Below are 12,028 nucleotides of genomic sequence, written 5' to 3'. Positions count from 1 at the left end.
ACCTACCGACCAATCAATATTGCCATCCTTTTAGTTAGACACAGTTCCCATTGGACAGAATGGATTGGACACAGTGCACAATAAAGATTATTTCATTCATTTGTGAGTTATACAAAATCAAGATCATATGTTTCAACAACATATAAATGTATTTTTTTTATTTTACAGATTTGTACTGTATGTTTATGACAAAAGAAATCCAAAAACCTTTAACGAGAAGATTATTTAATTAAATTGATACTTAACCCATTAAGACTGGGAACGCATTTGTGTATTATTTTTTTTTGTGCAGATATACAAGCTCATAGCGCGGCAGTGCCGCGCTATGAGCTTGTAGATCTGCTATTTTTTTTTTAAATCGTGAACATTTTTGCAAATCTTTGAATATATATATTTTTAAGCAAATATTTTTAACTCAAATCTTTGCTTCTGGGGATTCTACAAATGTCTTCTAAATCCTAACAGTTTTTTTGAAAAACGTATGTTGCTATAATATGTCAAGGTCCCCCAAAATTATATGTATTTGGCCGCAGACCCCCATCTCAAAATATTTTGTTCCAGGGACCCCAAAGAAAGAAAGATTTGATTTAAAAATGTTCGCTTTAAAAAATAATATATATGTTCAGATTTGCACACATTTTCATGATTTAAAAAAAATAGCAGATCTACAAGCTCGTAGATGAGCTATGAGCTTGTAGATCTGCTATTTTTGAATAGCCAAATAAATCTAAAATGGCACAGATGCGTTTCCGGTCTTAATGGGTTAATGTAAAACCATTGATTATACACCAGTAATCATAATAAATGATATGGAAATACAATAAAAGAAACACGGCTATTCAAACCACCAGCTCAGTACATCAGTTCTAACTGTTTTATGGCCATTACTAATGAATTAAAGTGGGACTTCATGGGGCATGCTGGCAGATAACCAGATCAACTAATGCAATATTTGATTCCGGCCGGAGATCTATGTGGTATGTCCGTCACTCTCTGGCCCCTCTTTCCTCTCTCTACTATCCTATTTATAAAAAGCAACCCCCATCACACACACACATATCACTTGAATTTCAAGACAGTACATGAAGGCAACATCAATCAGATTAGTACAAAAGCTAAGAAGAGCAAAGCAAAGCAAATTACTAATATTACTTAGAAAATTTGGACTCTCCCAGATTATGTGAATGTTCAACATATGGGCCTCTGAGACAAGACACGTTTTCAACTTCTGTTTATAATATCTCACATATATGACATTCTAATGTGCGTTAAGCTACAGAGCCACCGGCAAATCCAGTCAGCCTGTGTGTCAGACATGAATAAGCACTGATCTCTCCCAGAGAGCCTATCATGGGCCCTGGGCTGCTTGTTCCAGAGCAGGGGAACAGCAGATCTCGCTAATGATGCAACATGTGTTTGTGATGTGGAGAGGCGCCTCCAGAGAGGCAGTCAGGTAAAGACACAGCCAGGGCCCTGCCCACTGGGACCTGTTGCCACGCTGGGGACACACCACACACCATCCTGGCCCGCCATGCCTATTACTTACACGTGCATTGTGTTCCAAAATCAAAGGTGAACGAGAGATCACCTCAAATTGTACAACGCAAAGCCTTGTTAATTTAACTCTGAGGGTGTACGAAATGAAGCCGAATAGTCCATTTGGTTACATTTGTACATTCATTTGTACAAATATACGAGTTACAAATGGATACATTAACACTGAGGATTTTACTGTGTCGTGCACCAACGTTGGAAAATCTCTGAACGTTGCTGAACTCAGTTACTTCAATGGTAGTAAATGATCCCTATATGCTTAGAAACATCCACCCGCACATGCATGAGTACCGTATGAGGGAAAAAGCAAAGCAACTGACTACCATCTGTCTGTGTTCCTCGGCACATTTTTCCAAGTGATCTTCTCTGGTACTTTTTATTTTGCCTTGTTATAAATATCTGACATTTCTCCTGCTGACAGTAGAGTTCGGCACTGACATTGAAAACAACCACATAAGCTTGGATTCTGGTCAGGTTTCATTGTCTGTAATTTACAAGACAGCAGTGTTAAAGGTTCCAATTAAATTAGATTTATAGCTCTTGATAATTTACAATTCTTGGCAATACTGATAGCCACGGCCAAAATATACAGCTGACCTCAGCAGTGGTGTGGTTAGGGAGATACCCAGACACCCAGCTCGCCCCCTCAAAGGCCCACGTAATTTTTCAGGAAAAGCCTGAAAACGCTATCTTAGATTAAAAAAAATAACAGCAACAAAGCAGCATGGAGTGCAAGAGTTATGACACTCCATAACTCCATAATCATCTCATTTATCTCATGAAAGATATGAGAGTGAACCAGAGATTGAACCAGAACTAAATCTTAGGATGCGAGACAGCATCACACCCCTTCACTGGAACACATGAAGAATAGAAACAGAAACCACTTGGTTTCCTGGACATCATACTGTATAGCAGGAAATGGTTATTAAAAAAAAGTTAATAATTGGTGCTATAGTGCTGTATCTGGTTGTATATTATGCTAAAGATAAGCGATAAGATTAGTTAAAGATAAACTCAAAGCAGCAACTGCAGTGAGAGTGAAACACAGGATAGGTAAAGGTAGAGAGATAAGAATAAAGATAAAATGAAGAGTCTAACACTAGAAATCTGAAGGGGGTCTGACTGAGTTAACATAATGTATATTCTGTCAATAAATATACAGTAAGTAAATGTACAATCTATGCATGAATATACATCTGTCGCCAATGGATATATGAATGGATGGATTATGCGCGCACAGACTATCAAAAGTGAATGTGAGACTGAATATATGTACAGTGTCAACCAGCCTTTAGCAGAGTATCTGAATAATGAACAGCCTATCAACAGTGAATATGAATACAATGAATATATTTACAGTCTATCAACAAGGAATACATCTTCGCTGTCGGGCAGAAACCTTGTATGTCCAAAACCTAGTATGTCCAAAAATAACCTGTGTTCCAATGGATCCAATGTAGTTATTATATGGTTAGAAGCTCTGGTTAATACTTTACAATGGTTACATATGGTTACGTAGACACATATACACTGTGTGTGTGTGTGTGTGTGTGTGTGTGTGTGTGTGTGTGTGTGTGTGTGTGTGTGTGTGTGTGTGTGTGTGTGTGTGTGTGTGTGTGTGTGTGTGTGTGTGTGTGTGTGTGTGTGTGTGTGTGTGTGTGTGTGTGCGTGCGTGCGTGCGTGCGTGCGTGATTAGTTTGATTAACTGTTGCACCTCTAATTACAATACAAGTAGAATAGAAATAGCTAAATGGCAATGGATAGCAATAAAATCTTTACAGACCATAAATCTGTAAAAATATAATTCTTTACAGGATTATCCTAGATTTACCATGGGAGATGCATATATTTACTGTCCAAGTGGAAAATCTAAAGGAATGTATACATCTAAAGGGTACTTCTAGAATATGTGCTTTTTTTATGTTGTAACACATTCTCACAAATAGGTGTCAGTTATTGCCGCTCTGTCATTTTAACTGCCCAATGCATCACTATAGGACTACGCTACAAAAGGCAGGCATTGGTGCTTCAAATAACACCTGTGTTCTAATGGATCCAGTGTAGTTATTATTTAGTCACAAGCTCTTGTTAACGCCTTTCATTTGTTAAATATTTGTAAAAATCACAGATCTACAAGCTCATGACACGCCACACTGCCTCGTAAATCGAATACTTTTGCCTCTCACACTCTTGTATGACAATAAATGAGGGCATTAATTTACAACAAAACATAAAAAGTTGAAGTATGGAGACACCAGGTTTCTGCCTGACAGCAACCATGTCTTAGCTGACCAGGCAAATAAAGCGTGTGACTCAACTCCATGTTTTTTCTAGCACCTGTCTACAGGTACTGTAATAGACAGCCATGAGGTCACAGAGGGAATCATTTCCTTTGACAGGTAATACATCTAACATTACTAACACCTATCCATACTACATGTACAGATGTATGTATTTGATAACTTTGTACATTCATTATCACTTTGGATGAGGACGTAGTTTGTTAGGTTTAACCACCAATTAAAAAAATAGTCAAACTAGCCGATCTACAGCTCACGACGCACGTTGCACGTTTTTACATTTTGGAGAACATGTCCACAATAGGGATGCCAGTTTGAAAGTGGTTTAAACCATGACAATTTGAGCGTGTACAGAAGTACAGTCAGAATGTTATGTATTTTATACCAGTTGTTTGCGGTGCGTGTGAATGATACCGTAGGCAATGCATGCGTACATGATTCCCTTGAGACGAAAGAGGGACAGGACAGGATTCCTGCTCATTATTAGATAAGACTGTAGGCAGACACCAGCCAGAACACCCTGAGGATGGAATGACCTCGTTGACTGAATGCAATCATACTGGTCTCTGCAAGTAAATGATCAGCAGATTTCATTCAATGTTATGAATCAGGAAGGAAATGAGGATCAAAGTCCATGGGCCCAAACGTCATCTGACCATCCCCCTTTCTCTTGCTCTCTGCCGCTTTCTCTCTCTAGTGAGAGACACACACACACACACACACACACACACACACACACACACACACACACACACACACACACACACACACACTGTAAGAGGGCTATAAATGTACACATTCAGCCAGTTTAACCACCTAAGCTCTATTACACCTCATCGTGCGACAAATAGTGAAAATAGCAGATCTACAAGCTCAAAACACCCCACATCACGCTGTGAGCTTGTAGATCTGATATTTTCGTCATTCAATTATGGAAAATGTTGCACAATTGTCATCTATAATGATATGCCCAAATTATGGACGGCGCCATGCCAAGTTGAAAGTTGTTTTTACAGCCTTCCAAACACACCTTTTGCATTTGGACCTCTCTCTCGCTCTCGCTCTCTCTCTCTCTCTCTCTCTCTCTCTCTCTCCCTCTCTCTGTCAACAAAAGAGTCTCCAGGCGCAGGGACCATCTTCGTATTCCCCACAGCCAATCAAAGGGCAGCAAAGATGCAACACAGCCCTGCAAGGGGCCTATGAGGCAGCGGGAGTCAAGGAGACCAGCTGTTCCTTGGGTGATGGATAACGATGCATTGAGGGTGCAGGTACAGCTCCGCTGTGGCACACAGATGGTATCTCTGTGTTCCCTCTCAGGGAAGTGTTTTTTAGCCCAGTGATTCTCAACCTTTTTCATTTTAAGGACCCCCAGTCACAGACCCCCATTTTTGGGACCCCAATTTACACTTTAAAAACATTTTTAGGTCATTTCTAGTGTTAGTGTTCATTTATCTCATAGTTACAGACCTGTAAGGGGCCATTTTGTTCCTAGCTATCAATCATTTAGCTGGGGACCCCCTGGAACCCCCTTGAGGTGCCCTGGGGGTGCCCGAACCCCACTTTGAGAACCACTGTATAGCCAATGCCAGGACAGGAAATACAACTCAGGAAGAGACAGTTGTTGTCCCTGAATCAACATCCTGACATCAGCTGGAAAAAAACTGACTGCACACATGTCCCTGCATGTGGGGCTAAAATAATAATATAATGATAAAAATGTCACATGTTAAAATGGTAAATTGTGCATTTATATAGCGACTTTATCCAAAGCGCTTTACAATGTACATTATATACACCCATCCTCACACACACACACACACACACACACACACACACACACACACACACACACACACACACACACACACGGCAGAGGGAAGTACCATCAAGGCACCAACCTGCTCATCAGGAGCAGTCAGGGGTTCAGTGTCTTGCTCAAGGACACTTCGACATTAACCGAGGGGGAGCCGGGGATCGAACCGGGAACCTTCCGTTTACCAAGCGGCCGCTCCACCTCCTGAGCCACAAACCGCCCGAGGCTGCTTCTGTTTTGTGTCAGGGTGACAGACAGACACTCTATAGATGTGGGAACACCTACAGCCTTAACCTGAGCTGACCTACCTCTTGATGAACGTGACCTCTACCCCTGGAGGAGAACCCAGCCCCATCCGTCTCCTCTCTCTCCCCTCAAAGAGACGAGCGAAAGGGTGTCTTCATTTCGGGCCAGCCGCCTCAGCTCCTTGCTGCGTTTTGATTAAATCCACTCGAAATGAGAAGAAATTACGTGCACTGACTCACGCAGGACAATGGGATAGACTGTGGCAGTATTTCAATGTTAGCTGGGTTAGATGGGCAAGGCAAAAAGGGGAGAAGCTAAGGAGAAAAGATGTTGGCAGTTGTGATGTGTGTTGAGAGGAATGCACCGGTGTTATCACTCACTGAGTTATGCAAGAGCAGTTTGGTGGAAACCTTTGCCTGGTACAGTGCTAGGCCCCTGCCTCCTTACGCACAACCACACACACATACGCGCATGCATTGAGCCAAGGAATCCTGCCCTCAAGAATTTCTAATTGCCCTTGCTGGATGGGAGGCAGGCGGACACACAGAGGGCCAATCGCCCGGGTTATCACAGCACACACCTCAGAACTCCCAATTCTTCTCCCTAACTAACTATTTTTAGCTCGCCTCTGTAGCTTTTTTCTTTTTTTTTCATCTAAGGCCATTAGGTGTATGGGAGGTATGGTGAGTGGACCACTTACCTAATGCTGTGTTCACACTCATAGTGACAAAGCTGCAAACGAAGCCAGGCGTGGCCAGTTACACTGTCAGAGTCACCATTGAGGTGTTGCTCAAGCGCTCGTACTCTCGCAAGAGTGGCCAACCTCTGCCAAGCTGCTTTAGTTTTGTTAGTGTCCCGGTAAATAAAAGGGTAGGGTTAAATAGCCCAAGGAACTGGTTAACGGCAAGAATGAAACTTTCTTCCAATTACGGAACAGAACAGGAATTGTGGGATGAGAGGAGGGCAGCGAAAAAGGTGAAACAAAGAAATGAGTTGGTTGACACTTCAAAGCATTGCCAGTTCAACTTTGATTTGTTGTTGTCAGTTTGTAGCTTCGTTTCACCGGCTTACATTAAAAATTACTTTTTTAATGAGGCTGTTGTTTTAGGTACTCTAAGGGAACACACGCCATCTTCCCTATAGGGTCCCTCTAAATGCCCCAGCCTTATTATAATAAAAAATTGGCTTAAGGGAGGACCGGCCGGCAGACCATGTCATCACACTCAAGTCACTATGACTCAGCCAAAACCATATAAGGAGTTCCCAATGCAGCTATGCCCAAATATGGAGTGTGTTGTCTAACCTCAATGGGTCGTCATGGCATCAGGTGCAATTTGCAAACAAATCAGTCAGCTCCATATATGGGCACAAAAGGGGGCATGCCCATGTATGATGACATATACTGATGACATCAGAGATCTCCATATATGGGCATATTGGTCAGATCGGCGGTGCGACGTAGGTGTGAGGGCCGCATAGTGGCCCGAACTTTAGATGTGAGGCCTGCGTATCAGTCCGAACCTCTAGTAGTACATAAAAGCACATCCAAAACAACAATTGCTAGCTGGGGTGGTGGAGGGTGAGCAGCATTTTTTAAAGAGGCAGCAGCAAGCGACAGCAGCAAACAGCAAGCAAGGAGTGAGCAATGCAAACTTCTCTTTTACTTTTACTTATTTACTGAAGTGAGTCTGTGATTGGTTGAGAATAGAAGCGTGGAGCTGAGACCTGAGTTTCCCGCGATGCTCATTATAGACTGAGCACTCGCCTAACTAATCTGCAGCCCGAGCTAAGGAAGGTTAAAAAGCATTAAGACTGTTTGAACTTCCTCCCCCATGTTGTCAAACTGTGCCTCACATATTATGGCAGTCATGCATGCTACTGTAACTTTTCACTAAATGCCTTAAAAAGACACTTTCCAACTCATTTCAGCAGAAATCCTTCAGTGCAGTTTGTGTTCTTAGAGATTTACCCACTTCCAAGCTGACATACCTATTTTGGGCATATTTATTTTTTATTTTATTGAACATATATATGTGTACTAAATTAGCCGATCTACAAGCTCACAATGTGTTATGAATTTGTAGATGTGAAAAATGTGAAATAGGGGCTTAAGTGGTTAAAAATGAATGTTAGATTTTATTGTTCTTGTTTAAAACACAATGAGAGATAACAGATCCATTTCCACTTCATTAAAACTTTCAGAGAGGGAGCGTCATTAAAATGGAGCCCTGGAGCAGGAAGCAGTGTAGCACTAGTATAAGTAGAAGCCTTGGGCCATGGACCTGAATGCAGTGACAGTGAGGTGAGGAAGGCTGGTATCAAATGAACACATGAAAGAGGAGGGCTGTGGATTTAAGGCTCTTTTTTTGTTTTGTGGGGTTCAAAGAAGACAGCTGTCGACTGCACTGGGCCTGGCTCTATTCATGTGGGGGGGACCGCAGACAGAGGCCCCGCCAACACACACAACACACGTACGTGCACACACCTCCCTTTGAAGAGTGTGTGTGTGCGTGCGTGCGTGCATGTGTTTCAGCGTGCCACCTGACAGACACGGACGTACACTATTATTACCATCGCTACTTTATTCACACGCCAACAGGAAGTCGATATCTCCCACGCGTCCACAGAAGAACTTACAGTACATCATGTAATATTCTCAGTCATAACTCGCATCGAAAATACCCCTCACCCTGTAGAGAAACAGTAAGCATTGGATGAACAAGTCTTAAATAAGATTATGATCATCGTATCTGTTGTGGGACCTCAGTTTCATACAATAACACCATATTGTAACTACTGAGGCCTTCACAGTAAAATCCTGAGTGTCAATTCAACTCTGAGCGTGTATAAATTGAACCAAATGGAACCCATTTGTACTTCAGAGAGTGTACAAATGGAATCAAATGGAGCCTGGACCCATTTAGTTATATTATATTAACACTGAGGATTTTACAGTCTACTGCAGTGGTTCTCTACGTTTTTGGCTCAGGTCACCCCTGTAAAATAACGTATTTACTAAAGTTACTTTATAGCACCGTACATCTATGTCATATACAGTAATGGTACGTAAATATGTCAATATTTCCCCCTAAGATACAGTATTACGAGGAAACGTTCTTTGAGAGAATATCCGTTTCCATTAAGAGGATTGAAAATCACTTTATACTTGACGTTTAACCACTTGAACCCCAGCATCCCTATTCTGGGGGGAACATTCGCCAAAAATAGCCGATCTACAAGCTCACAGTGGTAGAAGGTAGAAAAAGAACTCACCAAGTACAGTGCAACTCCGGTCCGTTTTACTAAGTATAGAGGGTCTAAGTGGTTAAACAGCTCATACTGTAGCGCGGCACAGAGGGCTGCGCTATGAGCTTGTATATCTTGTATATGAGCTTGTATATCTTGTATATCTTGTATATCTACTATTACACTGCTAATGACACAGATGCTTTCCTGGTCTTAATGGATTAAGAGTAGAATAATACAGAATTCTGCAACTGTCGATACTGTAGGTGGGGAGATTACAGTGGAAAGAGTGAAACCTATGATCTGACCAAAGTCATTCTCTTCTAGCTACTGAAATAATAGTGTCATTAAATTGTTCTGTTTTACTGGGGACCCACTGGAACACCCTCAAGGACCCCTGAGGTCCACAGAACCACTCTGAGAACCACTATCTTAGGTCTGCATCATCAACCCACCAACTTTAACTTCAAGTTTATTATTGTCACATCATGAAATTGAAATTATTTTCCGTACAGGCTTTCCACAGGTTTCAATAGATAATCATAGGAAAAGGTAAATGTCAAATAACAATATGGGAATATCAAATATCAAGTATACATAATGTGTGTCCTTTAAAAAAAACTGTCTCTTGGTCAAGTAAGAAACATCACTTAGCAGCAGATATCAAATATGTATTCATATATAATATGTTTTGGAATGGATTATATTCACAGTCATACATTTTCACAGTCATATTCACAGTCATTCACGTTCACATTCATATAGTATATACATCAGTCCTTCAGTTAACATTTGCATCGGATGCAAATCAGTCTGTTTCACTGGACGAAGGGCACGTGGACTCAGTCTGAAGGGAAGAAATGTGTTTTAACACTTAGTTCAGAGAAGTTTTTCTTCAGTCATTATTCAATAGCAACAGATCTCATAACATTTCATCCGGATGTTGTTTACTGGTCGTGGTCGTATTGCTGGATTTGTTTGCAGCTACATGTTTCTCCTTCATTGGTAATCTTTGGAGAATAACACTTAATAAATGGATACAAATCCAACAGTTAGACTTTATTAATTGCAATACACACAATTACACTGTAATATAACAGGATACTGGTTTAAAATACCCAGTAAAGAGGCAGCCACAGTTCAGTGGGTAGAGAGGCCGAATCGAAAGCTAGCAGGTTTGACCCTTGGCATACCCAGTATACTGTATGACACTTAACCCTTAACTTAAGTATGCATCTTAAGTCATCTGAACAGCCATCAGCTGGGTGAAGCTGTAAAATAAATGTCCTCCTGCCCTGAGGACCTTTTCCTTCCCCTAAAATGGAGTTAAATTAACACTCCAAATTTAATTGTGAAGTGTGTAGTAATAGTATTATGAGGATACTCTAGGTACTTCAGTGGAATATGGTGAAATACAAGTTCAATGGAATTCAAATAAATAGAAAAGAAAAGACGGAACCAACAGAAGACCAACAAACTAGCCACAAACATGAACTGTTTGTGGATTGTTTAGTTTTTATTATCATAATTATATGCTAAATTGTCAGTGAATGACCCCACGTTCAGCAGGCTGTGGTGGAAGAACACAGATTTTTTACTCAAGCAAAAGTAGCAATACCAAAATATAAACTATCCTCTGTTACAAGTAAACGGCCTGTACTCAAAACTTGAAGTACAAAAAGTGTCACAATTTGACAAACCGTTAAAAAAATAACAGATCTACAAGCTCAGAACGCGATGGGATGCGACGCGTTGTGAACTTGAAGATTGGCTTTTGTAATACTGTAATAATCTAAAGCTGCAAAGCAACTGGTATCTAAAGCTGCCTAATCATTGCAGTGGAATAAAAAGGACAATATCTGCTTCTGAGGTGTAGTAGAGAAGTATAAAGTATTGAAAAATTGATAAACTCAAGTAAAGGAGAAGTACCTCAACATTTTACTAGCACAGTACCTGAGTACACGTACTTAGTTACTTTGCACCACTGTCAGCAGGTGTATATTCTCGTAGTCTCCCAAGGCTTACGCTTTCATTTTCCTATGCAAATAACTTTCCATTCACTGAGCGGATGCTGGTGTGGGATCAGCAGGCAGGGCTGATCTGTCATGTGACTTCTTTTGTTCAAATCAAACCAAGATGCAAAACCAGCACTAGCCGGAGACATGGCTAAGTCAACACCTATATATCATTATTAACCTACTGTGTGTGTGTGTGTGTGTGTGTGTGTGTGTGTGTGTGTGTGTGTGTGTGTGTGTGTGTGTGTGTGTGTGTGTGTGTGTGTGTGTGTGTGTGTGTGTGTGTGTGTGTGTGTGTGTGTGTGTGCGTGCGTGCGTGCGTGCGTGCGTGCGTGCGTGCGTGCGTGCGTGCGTGCGTGCGTGCGTGCGTGCGTGCGTGCGCGCGTGCGGGCGGTAACATATGACGTTCAGTGGTCGCCAAAGCAAAACCTAATGGACACATAAGGATATGGATATGATATATATGGATATATCAACACTGAGGATTTGCGTGGGTTCTCAATCCCTAGGGGTATTTTCCAGTACTGCAGATGGTTCCAAAAATGACTTAAAATTGTAATAAAAGTGTGAGAATGAGTTAAGTGAGACTGATAGTTGAAATTGTACACATGCAGCCTATTTTTCTAAACTGCAATTAGGCTAAAACATTTAAATTAGGCTAAACTTTAAATCATAGAGGGTACTTCAGTTGATCCTTTGAGACAGAATGGGTTCAATGCTCAAAAGGATGAGAACTCCTGATCTACAGTCATCCAAGTGTGGAGAGACAGTGCACTGTAAAACCCTGTGCTACTTTAACTCAGTGAGCCTTACAGTGCTTCTGAATTGATGTTATTTGAAAATGAATGTGT

The sequence above is a fragment of the Gymnoscopelus microlampas genome (genome assembly GCF_963454915.1).
Source record: "Gymnoscopelus microlampas genome assembly, chromosome: 10".
Classification (NCBI taxonomy): domain Eukaryota; kingdom Metazoa; phylum Chordata; class Actinopteri; order Myctophiformes; family Myctophidae; genus Gymnoscopelus; species Gymnoscopelus microlampas.
The sequence above is the reverse complement of the archived record's forward strand: the minus strand, read 5'-3'. Positions refer to the sequence as shown.